Source organism: Sturnira hondurensis, unplaced genomic scaffold (assembly GCF_014824575.4).
Source record: "Sturnira hondurensis isolate 20B ecotype Veracruz unplaced genomic scaffold, ASM1482457v3 Scaffold0020945, whole genome shotgun sequence".
NCBI classification, from domain to species: domain Eukaryota; kingdom Metazoa; phylum Chordata; class Mammalia; order Chiroptera; family Phyllostomidae; genus Sturnira; species Sturnira hondurensis.
This window is the reverse complement of record NW_028093576.1, coordinates 2,859-18,540: the sequence shown is the minus strand read 5'-3', so window position 1 is coordinate 18,540 and position 15,682 is coordinate 2,859. Positions and strand designations below refer to the sequence as shown.

The window sequence follows — 15,682 nt, the reverse complement described above, 5'->3', positions numbered from 1 at the left end:
AGTGGCTCACAGCTGGAAGGTCACTCTCTCAGTTTTATCTATGGGGCATTTGCAGCTCCTGAAACCAGGCGGGGCAGTTCCCAACATAACACGAGTGTTAGTGCTTGGAGTTGGCTGGGTCAGTGCCATGGAGCCATGCCTGTCCCCAGTTACTACAGAAGCCAAGGAACGTGGAGAATACAGAAATGCTAGTGATTGTGGGAGGAGTCAGAAATGGGGTTACAGAGGAAGAGTCACATGGGATTTAAACCTAGGCGTTGCAGCCATAGGTGGGGGGTGACTTATCCTCTTGGTTTTGGAAAGTGGAGGGGGGTTCTCTTGATCAAGCAGCTTAGGAAGCAGGAGAGCAAGATGTAGCCGCCATGTGGAATGCTGTCTTAAAGTTTTGAAAGGATGCAGAAGGACTCCCTGGCTGGCCATGAGGAGGCGGTTTTGTATTAAGAACAGGAGCCTAGCTGGTCTACAGACCTCTGTTTACTTTCCCTGAGATAGGGTATCCCTGACTGGTCTGGTTTAACAAGAGAGGCCCAGCAGTGTGTGGTTTTGCAGGTGTTTATAGGGACTTTGGGGTTTAAGGGTGACATTTCCAAATCAGTTTAACTTTTGAGTGAGTAGTTCCTTTCCTTTGTACCAAACTCTGGCATCGAGAGGTACAATTGCTTCTTGGAGGTGGCAGGCAAAGAAGAAAACCGAATAATAAGGTTCCCTGGCGGTAGGGGGTTTGTTTGTGTAACACTATCAGTTGAAAATGCTAGACGTTTGGAAGTCTTGTATAATTAATTATACAAAATATTAAAGTAGTGTGTCATCAGCTGAATGATTTGTGGCATTTGCCTTCATTCTCAGGAGCAAGTAAATGAACAATAGATCATTTAGAAGTCTTGAATGATTAAATATACAAAATCTTAACATAGCGTGTCATCAACTGAATGATTTTTGGTATTTGCCTTCATTCTCAGGAGCAAGCAAATGAACAACAGATCACTTAGATAACACTTGTAAACAGATAATAGAACTATAAAGCATGGTTTCTGAACCTCAGAACTATTGACATTTTGGATCACATACCCTTGTACTTCATGGGACTGACCTGGCCAATGAAGGACATTTAGCTGGATTACTGGCCTTTACAGACCAATGAAGCAACCTTCCCTATTTATGAGGAATAAGAAAATGTTCAGAATATTTCTGAATATCCAAATTGCTTTAGCACTTCTGCCTTATGATATTAATCCTTAATCCTTTAAGAATCTCCATTGAAGTGTTCATGCCTCAAGTGGCCCAGCTATAAGTCTTTAGACCAGACAGTTTGAAGTATTAATCTATTTATATTAGTCATAGGAATTCCTAGAATGTGCAAATGGAATAACCACGCTCAACTAAAGAACATTCTGGATGGGTCTCAACATGAAGTGGGATTACACTTAAGAAACTCTATGTGGTTTCTATGTGACTTAAAAAATCTGTGCCTGTGGATGAATACTTGCTCAAAGTGAGCATTTTCCCCTGTCTGATGTGTCACAGTGCATTGAGTGGCAGGCTGGGAAGTGAAGCATTGCTGGTTACATTATGGTTGGGGTGCAGGCCTGGGTTGTGGGCAAGGTCCCCAACTGGGGCATGCAAGAGGCAACCAATGGATGTGATTCTTGAACATTGGTGTCTCTCTACCTTACTATCTCCCTCCCTTTCCTTCTCTGAATAAATAAATAAATAAATAAATAGCGTTTGAAGTAGGTCTTCCAGAACTCAATACATGAATATGTAGTCACTTTTCACCAGCTACATGAAGCACCGTATGTGATACATTGCTCAGTCCTGCAGACTCTGAGGTGTTTGTGAGTAGGATTTATTGAATTTTCTGCTGAGAGTAAATGTGTGCAGAAGGACTTTGATAAAGTACAAGATATGGTACTTCTTCTCGAGGAGCTTATGTGTGATTGTAGTAACCTGCAAGTAGAGGTAATTTGTGTTTTCCCGTTGACCAGGATTTTTCTTTCTCTACTAGCTTAAGTGGAAATGTGGGATTTTGTTTTCTAACCTGAATATTAGACAGATATAAAGGTACTATTAGAGATTCTGACTTTTAATTTTATACAAAAATGTATTCCCTAGTCAAATTACACAGTGTAATATCTTAAAGAAATATATCTCGAATAGTGCATATAGGAAATTTTACAGTGTTAAACAGAATAGCTATTCTCTTTTTGCTAAAAAATATGTTGTATTTTATTTAGAAAACAATCTTGATATTCAGCCCCCCGAATAAAGTAGCCATTGTGTGTGTAGAAAAGTATGGAGTGAATTATCTTAGTCAGGGCACTCATACTATAGGTTGCAATTACCAGAACATACACTACTTGTTTGACATGCTCTCTACATTAAATATAAATAAAATGTATATTTGAATCATTTATTTATTTATCTTTAGAGGGGAAAGGGAGGAGGGAAGGAGAGATGGAGATAAATATTAATGTATGGTTGCTTCTCATGGGTCCCCTGCTAGGAACTGGCCTGCAACCCAGGCATGTGCCCTGACTAGGAATCAAACCGTGATCGTCTGGTTTACAGGCCTGCACTCAATCCACTGAGCTACACCAGCCATGGCTGTTTTCTTATATTTTTCTCCAGTTGTGAGGAGTATTTGCTGGCTTTGATATTGAGCTGTGTTTTTGTTTGTTTTTAATATGTATTTACTTCCCCCTACCATTATATTAGTAAAAATGAATTTTTACTACCCTTTAATATCCATATTGTTTGAATGACTGCTTCCTTTTCTTGTTGTTTGATCTTTTGTTGTGAGAGATTTGCTGGCTCTTGTAACTTTCATATTATCTATAATAATTGTGTTTGCTATGTAGTCACTAGAGTGGCTCAAATGAAGAAGTTGGGGGCAAATGTGTGGATGAGAAGGTAGGACAACTGGAACTCTCATACAATGCTGAAGGAACTTTATAAACATCATTTAAAACTACCATTTGACAGTATTTACTAAAGCTGAACATAATGTACATTCTGTGACCCAGCAGTTCCTGACCCTAGGACATAGCCAAACGATACTACACTAGAAGTAATGTTTCAATTTGATCACTGTCAGCTTTGACTGGTCTGCCTCACTGTGTAACATCCATCCAGTGAGGAATCTCTAGCGCAAAATTTACAAACCACTCTTGATACCTCCAGTGTCACAGAATCTTCTGAATGCTCTGCACAAGCCCTTTACAGCAGTTCAATTGTGTTTTTCCTCTGTCTTGTAATAATGTAGGATAAAATGGCAAAAATGTGCATATGTTCTTCCATCTTTAATATTAAAATGGCCACACAACGATTCACCAAGTGTGATGTGTCTGCTGTTTTCAATACACAGTGATGTAACAGTTGTCACAATATAACCTTACAGAATTGTTTCACATGAAGTTAAAGAGAACTAAGTGAAATGAGAACCATCTTACAGACAAAAAAAAAAAAAAACAAAACACAACAAAAAAAAAGCAGAGGGACTTTGGGTAAACCAGTCAGTTGTTATATGAAACATGCAAATGAAAAAATTAATAGATTTCACTAAATGAATATATAAAAGTTTTGGTATTGAAAGATGGAAGACAAATGACAGACTTGGAAAGAATTGTGATAATATATTTAATAGACAAAATACTAAAATTGTTTATATTGCCGTCTACTCATCTGTCCACACCAAAGAATTCTTAAACCCTGAGAAGAGTGTGATAAATCACTTCAGAAAATGAGAACATGTAGGAATAGGTAATTCACTAAAGTAGCATACATAGTCAAGAAATACATAAAAAGAGGAATAGCCTTTCTAGAAGTCAAGGAGATGTAATAGAAGTACTGATGTTATGTTATATTTTACCTAACATGTCAATTTAGCAAAAAGCTTTACAAGTTGGCAGGAATGTGGGGGAAAGGGCACTTTATAATTTTGGTGGAAGAGAAAATTACTATAGCCTTTGTTTTGCAGGGTATTTTAGCAATACAGTTTTTCAATCTTTCTGACATATTCTTATGTGGGATGAAAAAGGAACCACAAGACATTTTGACCCAGAACCACAGAATATGACTTTATTTGGAATAAGGGTCTTTGCGGTATTGTTATGGTAATAACGATCTTGAGATTAATCACTGGTGTCCTTATAAGAGAAAGGAGAGGGAGATTTGAGGTACAGAAAACAGGCAGAGAGCTAAGGGAGGTATGAAATGGAGCTCTCACCAAGCTCCAGAAAGACCAACCCTGCCAACACCTTGATTTTAGACTTCTGGGCTCCAGAATGAGGAGAGAATGAATTTCTGTTGTTTGGAAGGGATTAGGTTTCTGGAACTTCGTTCCTAACCTTGCTGGCTGATACATGTGCACCAAAATATATGTAGAAGGGTATTTGGATCTTATTTATTCCCACAGTGAAATAACAGCAGAATAAACATTCACCAAAAGTGAAACAGTCAAACTCTGGTCTAGTAAAGAAAACTCTGTGGTAGTAAAGTGGTTGAGGTAGATCTGCATATGTACTGACATGATCTGCATATGTGCTGACATGAAACTGCTCATTATCCATGGTTAAATGATAAATGCCAATGTATACAGAGGCACATTTTGTTTCAATAGATTATAATTATAAATGTATAGGCAGAAATCTGAAAGGATACGTAGTAAAAAACTGTATGTGGAGAAATAGATGGGAACAGGTGAGGATGCAAGAATAGATACTTCAATTTTATTCTATATATCTGAATTGCTTGATCGTTTCCAACAAACATTTCCGTATTTAAAAATTCAAGTTAAAAAGTCAGCTTGACTTCTCCTAAAAACACAAAACAAATAAGCATCTTTTACAACAAGATTTAAGCAACATAAAGAATCATGGATATACAGAATATAAGCAAAGGAAAATAAACGATATTTATGTAAACCAGTACACAAATATTGGTGTTTTGCTCATATCAGGAACGATGTACCTTATTTAATATTTTACCACTTTCAAAAGCATTGTCAAATACTTGGTTAAATTAGTTCTTCTCCTGATCTGCATTTCCAAAGAGAGAGAAATGAGAAGCAATGGGATTTAGGAGACCTGACCCAAGGCCACACACCTTAAGTGGCACAGCTCGACTGAAATCCCAGGCTTCTGACTCAGAAGTCCTAGTGCTTGGTTTACTGAAGTATGTACATCCATCGTGGAGACTGTTGTGTGCGACACGTAAATACATTGTGAATAATTAACTGGACTTCACCATGGCCTTTCACTTAACTCCAGAGTTGTAAAGACCAGTGTGTGGTCAGACCTTTATCATGAACCTCTGCAAATATTGAGAAATCACAAGGGATCAAGGTGGAAATCATGTACTACTTTCTCTCAGCAAGAGCACAACCTGAGAATTTTAGAGCTAGAAAGAACAGGGACTATTACATTGTAGTCCATCATTTTACAAAAGACAATATTATGGTTCAGAGAGATGAATCATTTGTTCCCAATTATATAGCTAGGTAAGGATGGAAGCCAATTTGAATGCAGGTCTTTCTTTTTCCATGCTCTTTTTATTTTCATTACTGCTATATGTTGTTTACTAGATCTCATAAAATAGTAGAATTAATGTTTCGGAATGTAGATACGGTGGTTTAATATTAAAAGTTAACATGCTGAATGATTTTAGGTTCCATAGATCTCTTAGTTAGATTACTGCCTGTTAATAATAATATGTTTAAAGTGTAAGCAATTTCTTGTGGCTGAATGGAACATGTTTCAAGTTTAAAAATTGTGGAGCACCTCTTTTGGAAGCATTATGATCAAGAACTGTTTGCAGAGATCTCAGAGGGTTTGGATTTTAGTCCCAACTGTCCCTAGTCATGTTGTTACCAAAGTAAAAGTGGGGTTCAGCTGCCTACCATCAAATACAGGCATAGGAGTAAGGTTGTTTGGGAAGGAAAAAAGGTCTTTAATTAAAGTTGCACAACTTGGGGAAATGAGAAACTTCTGCACAGCATAGACAAAACCTATTTGTCCCCCAAGAGGCTGAAACCCAAAATCAGGCCTCAGAATTCCACTCTACCCTTACCTGTCTGCCCTCCTGGAACCCAAGGCTGCAAAGGGGACAGTTTTACATCTTCAGACTCCTTCCCTGGAATCAGGATGGTCTTGAGCTGCAGCTTCAGACGCGGGGGGGCGGGGGGGCAGCACCTCTTCCAACTTCTGCACCTCGTAGTGGAGGGGCTGCCTCTGTGGGTTCCAGTCAGAGAGCAGCAAGTCTCTGCCCTCCCTTTGCTTAAATCTCCTGGAGTCTTGACCCTCTGTGTACTCTTCAGCTAAACACTCCTCTTTTCAGATTAGATGGGAAGGCCAGCACTGCTCCCTGCCATTTTGTTAACCATTAGGTACACATGCTGCTGTAACCTGTGGTTTATTCCTTAACTCAGGAACGGGAAGCAGATAGGAGGGATTTCCCCTACATCACACTCTGCCTTGTGCAGACTCCATGCAAGGGCCCCTCCCTGCAGCACCTCTGGCAAGGTTAGAGAAATCTGTCCTCAGATGCTGCCCTACATTGGTTACTGGGCCAATGTGACACTTGTTTACCCTTTACCCAGGGACACAGCCTTTCCTGAGCTGCTTTGGGACCCTCCCTATGCCCAGCCATCTGGCCATGTCTCCCTGTGTCCATGAGTCTGTTGGACCACACCACAAATCTCTAAATTGAAATTCTCAGTTTACTGTGTTGTAAGAAGAAACACTGTTAAATCTCTAACCTCCATGAAAAAATTCTTCCAGCTGCCTTTTCCAACTTTAGTCTAATAGGTTCAATTCTAAAAGTATTCTCTGAAACTTAGAAAATGTTCTTAAAAGCATTTCTTTGGTTATAGAATTTCGCATTTACCTTGTGTGTATCTCTCTGGACATCCTGGAATATGTTGTATAAGAGGTGACCTTTTAATAGCAGATCTCGTGTAGTTTTTTTGTTTTTAAATATTGCATTGATTGTGCCACTACAGTTATCCCAGTTTTTCCCTCTTTCCTGCTACCCTCTGCTCAGCACCCCCATTCTCTCCAATAGTCCCACCCCTGACTTCATGTCCTTCGGTTTTGCTTGTGAATTCTTTGTCTTGTCCATTTGCTGTACTTTTCTTCTTCCTGTTTACTTTGTACCTGCCAAATATGCATTTTGATCCCCACACCTTTTCCTCCATTGTCTCCCTTTCCTTCTGAACCCTTTCATGTGATCTCCAGTTTGCTTTCCAAAGTACTGTGGATTTTGACAATACATTGCTATATCTTATTTATTATATATCACAATATTAGATAAACTACTTCCACATCACAAAATATGCTTCTTTGTATTTATGGCTATACCTTGATGGACATACATACAACAGATTAGTATTTCTGATTTCTCTGTATCACACAAGGATTATTTTCTGTTTCAACATTTGATTTCCCAGGCACACCTTGTAGGTGTTTTATGGGAGTCTGGATTAGAGCCCAAGAGATATCTGTATGTTTTCAAACTGTTCAGTTGATCTTGTTAGGCTGTCATAACTCTTTCAGGGTATTGTTTGTTTCTTTCTTTGCTTGGTTATGTGGTATGTTTTGGTTTTTTTTTTCTCCTCTATTACTTAGGAGGAATAATAGGTGGTGCTATTTACTAATCTCCAAAGAAGTTTAAACTATACCCTGAGTATGCACCCAGTTATACATTTGGAATGAATGGAAAGTTTATACAAAACAGATGGTTAGTAGCAAAAAAGGGATCTAGAGTCCTAGCTTGTCATCCAGTGTCATGTTTTGTGTATTGTGTTCTGGACTTTTATGATAAGTACCGTTTGCTTAATTACAAACATAATGCACATATTTTGGTATTTTTTACTCTGGACTGTATCCATTCCATGGTGTTGTTGCATACTTCTCCTTAAATATTACTTTAACTCAGTATAATCTTCCTCTTGAATGGATACACTGTGTTGTATTTAATTCACCGAACAGACTCTGTGTGGCACAGAGTCGGAATTGAGAACCACTCCCTTGGTTAAGTTGGTTTAAATCGGTTTAAATTTAAGGTTTCCTAGTATGGAAACCGGTATAGTTTCCAAGAGTCTTCAAAAATTCAATGTGTAATCTATTGTGCGTATTTCGGGGTATATGAAGCTGAATAGAGCGCAGTACCTGATCTGAAGAACAGAGTAGTGGCTTGAGCTCTGGGTTGGTCTGGCCTCAGTTGGCCCGAGGCAGTCGTTAGCAGGTCCAGACCAAGATGGAGGTGCAGGCGGTTCGTCTTGAGTTGGATGCCTTCCTTGTTTGTCTGAACCATGCTCCGAGCACAGAGAAGGGGAAGGCGATGGGACTGTGTATTGGAGAGATGAATGATGACACAAAGAATGACTCTAAGTTTATATATGCCAGAACTAAAACACACTCGGTTGCTGAAAAGGTTAACATTGTTGACATTCATTCTGTCATCATCTTGAAATGATCTGATAAGAGGAAGAATCGAGTTGAAATTTCTCTGGAGCAGCTATCTGCAGCCTCAACAGAGGCAGAGAGGGTGGCTGAACTGACAGGTCATCCCATGACAAGAGTGGGCTCGTATCATTCACATCTTCATATAAGTTTTTGGTGTTCGCATGTTGATATTCACACACAAGCCATGTACCAGATGATGGATCGACACTTTGTAGGATTTATTTGTTGCTATTTCTTAGAAGATAAAAGCACAAAAACTGGCAAGATACTCTACACTTGCTTTCCATCTATTCAGGCTCAAAGGGACTCAGAGTATGAGAAAATTGAAATCCCAATCGATTTTGTACCTCATGTACTCATTGGAAAATTGTGCTTTGAATCAGCAGTTGATCTGCCCAAGATCCTGTGCCAAAAGGAGTAGGATGCATAGAGAAGGGTTGACAGTCTTACTCATGTGGACTCAGTAACCAAGGTCCATATTGGCTCAGTGTTCACCAAGAATCTGTGCAGTCAGGTGTCAGCAGTCAGTGGGCCTCTCCTGCAGTGGTTGGAGGACAAATAGACTGGAGCAAAACCAACAATATTTACAGCAGTTGCAACAAGAAAAGGAAGAGCTTATGCAAGAACTTTCTTCTCTAGAATAAAGTGCTCTAGAACAAAGTGGGAGACAAAGTTGGGGGAATGGAAAGGATTTGTGTAGAAAATTAAGTAAGCTCCGTCAGTTTTGAAGGAAAAGTTGTAAGGACTCACATTACCTGACTTTAAGACTTACTGGAGTAATCAAGAGGGCATAGTATATAAGCAGCTGTTTTTTGACAAAGGTGCAAAAGCAATTCAACGGAAGAAGGATAGTCTACAATAACCAGACACACAAAGGTAAGAAAACAGACTTTGACATCAAATGCACACCCTATATAAACATTTAACTCAAAATGTGTCATGGACTTAGATGTAAGATGTAAAAGTTTAGAATGTTTAGAAATAACACTGGTCTGTAAGGTCTGTCTGGGTCGATTGAGTGCTGGCCTATGAACCAAAAGGCTGCCAGTTTGATTCCCAGTCAGGGCACATGCCTGGGTTGCCAGCCAGGATCGCCAGTTATGGCATTCAAGAGGCAGCTTTTCAATGTATAGTTCACACATTGATGTTTCTTTCCCTCTCCCTCCTACCCTGGAATAAATACAGAGATAGGTAGATAGATAAAGAATTAATATGTAAGAGTTTTAATAAATAAAAAGTTACAAAAATCTTAGAAATAAAATCGTTGACAAAATGTTATGGTCTTGGGCTAGGCAACAGGTTATCAGCCCTCACCCCAAGGCCCAGTCCTTAAAGGAAAAGGTGACATATTGGACTTCATCAAAATGAAAAATGATCCTTGCCAAAAATTTTAGAGGAATAAATAATTGAGATAATTATTTGCAAACCATATGTCTGATCAATCTACAATATGTAACAGGAAAAAAAAAACTTTGCAAGCAGAAAGTGGGCAAAGTATCTAAATACATATTTCACTTAAAGAATAGCAAGTAAGCACGAGAAGAGATGTAAGTTCAATATACATATCCTATATGACCCAACAGTGTAACTGCTAGACATTTATCACAGGGAAGTGAAAACTTGTGTGGGCAGGGAAACTTGTACATAAATTACAGGAGCTGTTCAGAGCACTTCCAGTGGAAAGAGGTGATCTCAATCAGAAATTGGAAGCCTTGAAAGAGCAGAGCCCTGTGAAAGCAGCAGATGTAGATTTAGCGACAACTGGATTAGGCCTGTGCTACTGTTGATTCTCAGATAGATTGAAGCCTTCCTCCAGAGGAGCTCTAGGAATCTGCTTGAAGGATGAGACCAAGGGAGGAAATTAAACTAAACACAGTTCCAAAGACCCTTTCCACACGATCTTCTGGGCATTGATTCAGTTGATGTAGTGATGAGTGCTTCATATACTGAGACATGCTTTTTATGTAACATTTCCATAGCATGAAAAGAGTTTTTTTTTTTAAATATATTCTTTTGATTATGCCATTCCAGTCATTCTAATTGCCCCCTTAAATTCCCTCCACCCTGCACGCCACCTCCCGCACCCCCCCCTAGTTATGACCACGTGTCTAAAGTTCTTTAAGTTATATATGTCTCCTACTATTCTTCACCCCCCTGTCTATTTTCTACCTACTGTCTATGCTACTTATTTCCTGTACTTTTTTTTCCTTTCTCCTCTTTCCACCCGTCTGTTGCTAAACCTCCATGTGATTTCCGCTTCTATGGTTCCACCCCTGATCTAGCTGTCCTCGTAGTTTGCTTTTGTTTTAGGTGTTGTTGTTAATAACTGAGTTTGCTGTCCTTTCACTGTTAATATTTTTCTTGTTATTTTTCTTATATAGGCACATTTAGCATTTCATATTAAAATGGCTTGGTGATGATGAACTCCTTGAATTTGATCTTAACTGAGAAGCACTTTATCTATCCTTCCATTCTAAATGAAAGCTTTGGTGGAGAGAGCCATCTTGGTTGTAGGTCTTTGGATTTCATGACTTGGACTACTTCTTTCCATCCCCTTCTTGCCTGTAAGTCCTCTTTTGAGAAATCTACTGACAGTATGATGGATACTCCTTTGTAGGTGACTGTCCCCCTATCGCTTGCTGCTTCTAGGACTCTCCCCTTCACTTTAATCTTGCCTAATGTAATTATGATATTCCTTGGTGTGTTCCTTCTTGGGTCCAACTTCTTTGGGACTCTCTAAGCTTCTTGGACATCCTGGAAGTCTATTTCCTTTGCCGGATTGGGGAAGTTCTCCTTTTATATTTGTTCAAATGAGTTGTACACTTGCTCTGTCTCTTCCCTTTCTGTTACCACTATAATTCAGATATTGGAGCATTTAGAGATGTCCTGGAGGTTCCTAAGCCTTCAAATAGGTTTTCTGATGAAAGTTTTCTTCTTCTGCATTTCCTTAGAACTATTGATCTGTGTGATATATGAGAGGGCTTGGCAGTCTTGCCTTGCTTTAATGTATACATTTCTACAGTTGTATTTCCTATCTGCCTTATTTTCTTCTTCATGGGAGTATCTCTACTCATTGTATTATGGTTTCAATGTTATCACTTATTGATCTCATTGCCTTATGTGTGTCACTCCTAATTACAATTAAAGCAAGATTTGATACAACAGTGACTCCCTGTGTGAAAACTAAAACTAATTCAAGCTCTCTAGTCCATTAAGAGAAGAACAAGCCATAAGAAAATGATTAGTAGAGGTTTTTTTGGATCATTTTGTTTAATGCCATCTAAAATTAAGACGAGTATGGGATATGAAACAAGCATAGTATGTTGGATTCATATTGGCTTTTTGATAATATTTTTAACATTTGACAAATTGAGATGCCTGCCAAGTCTCAAAGTAGAGGCAGCTTATGTATATAAAGATGCCATTTGTGAAGAAACTGGGATGTGCCAGCAAGTCAGTGGACAAATAGGCTCCATATTCACATGTCTCAAAACATCATGCTGCATTTGTTTATGTTAGATAGATGTCTAAGGGAAAACAATAGCAACGGGGCTCTTCATTTAGAATGGGCAAATGTCCAGACATGGTGAGTTCATTCCTTACTTATTTCAGTGCCTAAAAGCTACATTTTTTATTTTGATCTTCCTCTCACACTTGCAATCTAAAATTTGTTAAAATGCAAAATTATCTACTAGGGACAAGAGCCAAGAATCTAAGTAAAGTATGAACTTCCATGATAATTGACAGTCCAGACAGAAGAGGAAATGTACGTGAAATCTGACTATATACTATGCCAACTTTAGCAGAGTCAAAACATCCCACCCCCACCCGAAAACAATCCTTTATGACTACTTCCTTTAGCTATCAAATGAAATTTGCGGCTTAACTCTGTGTAGAAATGATGATACATGTCAGAGATACAATTCGACTTGGAATTGATCCTAGTGATCAGATAGTACTAGGACCCAGCTGCTGCTGTAAAGCTTAACACTTTACAAACATAGTTCCATGGCGCATCACACTTGTTTGTCACTTGTTTTGTGTGGAAGGTAAATCTTGGATTGAGTGCAATGTGGTTGACATGATTTGGTCTCTCTATTCTTTTGGTTGTCCTGTGTGTATTAGAAAATATTGTGTGAAATAAGACATTGAAGGGGTCTAGCCTGTTTGAGGAGCTTTTGTTTTCTCCTTACCAGCTGGAGAAAGGCAGGGTTGGGTGGGGACCTGATGAAAAGCATTCCCTTCTAAATGACCTGGAGCATGCCCAGTATCCACTGTATTCTTCAAGTGGAGTTGGCAAACCAGGATTGCAACTGGCCAGTGCTGCATTTATGAGGGTACTTGAACAAGTGTCAAATATTTGATATATGATCCTTTGGCAACTCTTGTTTGAAAACACCTCAGCTAGCCCAGGAAAGGCTTACATGACACAGTTAATTAAATTCTGACCGTTTGTTCAATTTAGTGGGGAGTTCTGGAGTTGTAAAATTTATGGTGGTAGTGCGTTCCAATGTAGGGAAATCAAGATGAGTGTGAAAGAGCAGACCGTTTCATATTCATAGGTACAGAAATACATTATGTGATTCATGAGACTTTTTTTTTTTTTTAGTTATTCGTGACTGAAGACATATAGTTACTGCCATAAGACATAGTCACTGTCTTATCACACCTGTCATCACGGTTCATTTCCTTAGGGCTCATTTTCAGAAATAAGTGCGTCTTTCAGACTGTAAATGAAAATAAGAAAAGGAAAAGAACAAAAATAAAAGCATGCAGTACTACCTACATTACCGTATTTTTACAGCTCGTGCATGCTTCATAGACATAACTAACTTGATGAGGCAGTCTTACTTCATTTTGCAAAGACATGTTGTACCTCCCCTTCACCAGGACAAATGTTATTTTATCTTCTCTGTTAAGGTTTAGTAACTATGTAATGGCTAACTTAATAGCCTCTGTATGTTCTTTACATTCAATTACTTTAATTGAATAACTCTTGAGTTCAAACACAGTTTTTTTTTTCACCATCTGACTTGTCCAGTTTTACAACCTAGTTAAGTATAGCACACTTTGGATAAGCAGTGGGTAAAGGAACATACCTTCAATTCGTCTGGCAAATCACTTAGCCAGAACTCAGCATATGAAAAACCTAGAAGAAGAAGGGTTTTGTTGTTGTTGTTGTTGTTGTTTGAAGCTTATGCAGATTGTAAGAATTACAGCCACCTCTCTTTCTTTTTGATATTTGAAAAGTCTCCTCAAATTGTTAGACAGCATGGTGCTATAAACGTTTGCACACAGAAATGTGAATATACATTCTATAAATTTTATGACTTTTACATATTATTTTCAAATATACTTGTACCTAATTTATTGTGCTGACATTGGTTAATAAAGTTATGTAGCCTTGGTGTGTGCAGTTCTTTTAAAATAATATCTATATATTGTATTTTGTCTTCTCCACTGCAAGTCAGTTCTCCTTCCATCACCATTTATCCCCCTTTACCCTCTTTTGCTTACATACCCCACTTTTCCTGTGGCACTTATCTTACTCTTGTCTCTATCTTTATTGTTTTTTTTTTTTTTTCTTTTGCTTCAGTCCCTTCACCGGTTTCAGTCAGCCTCCAAATCCCATCCCCTCTGACAGCTATCAGTCTGTTCTCTATATCCATGTGCCTGCTTTCTCTCTGTCTCTTGCTCGTTACACTCCATATATGAGTGAGATCATATGGTATTTGTATTTCTCTGACTGGCATATTTCACTTAGGATATGCTATCCAAGTCCATCAATGCTGTTGTGAACGGTAAGGAAAATTCTATGTTGTAGCTGAACTGCCTGGGAGAAGGCTGAAGATTTATTTCTTTGAGTGTCCAGTTTAGGCACAGATGAAAAGAGTCAAGAGTAATGTAATGGTTCCGCACAAAGGTGAAATCTCATGCTGTGTGTCTTTTACTGCCTGGCTTATTTCACTCAGCATAATGCTCTCAAGTTCTGATCATGCTGTCACAAAGGATCCTGTATTTGTATCCGCTATGCCATAGTCCATCGTGTAAATATACTACAGTTTTGGGATCCACTCCTTTACTGATGGGTGCTTAGGCTGTTTGCAGCATACACACGCACACACACACACACACACACACACACACACGAACTAACACAAACACACACAAGCAAGCACAATATATGAACACATACATCCACCTTCCTCTGTTCATGGGTGGCAATCCTATCTGATCTTCTGAAGAACTGCACAGACAGCCAATGGTATCCCAGCATATATGATGATTGAGATGGAAAATTATAGAGGTCATTGGAAACTCAGGGGGTAAGGAGAGTATTCCAACTCAATAAGGTCCCTGGGACCAGTGAGGGGACCAGGTCACCTGCTTCCCCAGACTGGAACCCACTGGGTCTGCTGCAGGTTTCCTGAGACAGAGCCAGGTCAGGGGCTCCCACATCTGCCAAACAAGTTTTGAGCAGCACGGAGCCCTCCCACATCTCTTCCCACTTAGCCCCCCTGGGCCCCGGTGCCTTCAATTTGCAGGGCAGGAATGAGGATAAGTGGCAAGCACTCACGGGTGGTGTTCACTGTCTGAAACTGTGGGCACCAGCTGGCAAGAGTTGGGCCTTGAGTGACCCTGACCACAAGAGTTCTGGGTTCTGGTTGGTGGGCTGGGCTGGAAGAGAGGCCAAGTATTTGTTTGTAGAGGCAGGCTTCAGCAGGAGAATTTTTTCAAAAGCAAAAAGAGAAAAGAGGCAGTTGGAGGCTGTTTGGAAATTTTTCCTTTAGCAGCAGCCCCTGATCTCCTGTATCCCTACCAAGTCCAGCTGCATGGTGCTTCTGCAGTGGCACAGAAGGTCCAGAGCTCACAGCCAAAGCCCAGGGGAGGGTGAGAACCCGCACCTGAGGAATCGGTGGCTGTCGCTTCTACCCCAGTAGCCACGGCCAAGTGCTCATGCCCAGAGCCATGGCTTGCAGTGCACCTGACCTCACCTCCCAGAGGCACCTCAAACCCAATCCCTGCAGCCTGCGGGATGCCAAGAAGAGGCACGTACCTGCATCCACAGCAGTAGCCATAGTGGTCCCCCTGCCCTGCAGGGCCTACTGGCTTTCTAAGAGGAATGAGAAGACATCCCCACAGAAGAGAATGTGGGGCTCTGGGAGTCAGGAATCCTCAGAAAGACTTAACTGTTTTGTGGAGGAGGGGCTGAACTAGCA

General features: G+C 39.7%; 1 pseudogene; it reads left to right on the top strand.

Annotated features, from left to right (window-relative positions):
- The first annotated feature begins 8,253 nt into the window (after positions 1–8,253).
- On the top strand, positions 8,254–9,106 carry LOC118976540 (lys-63-specific deubiquitinase BRCC36-like; annotated as a pseudogene).
- Positions 9,107–15,682: the final 6,576 nt, after the last annotated feature.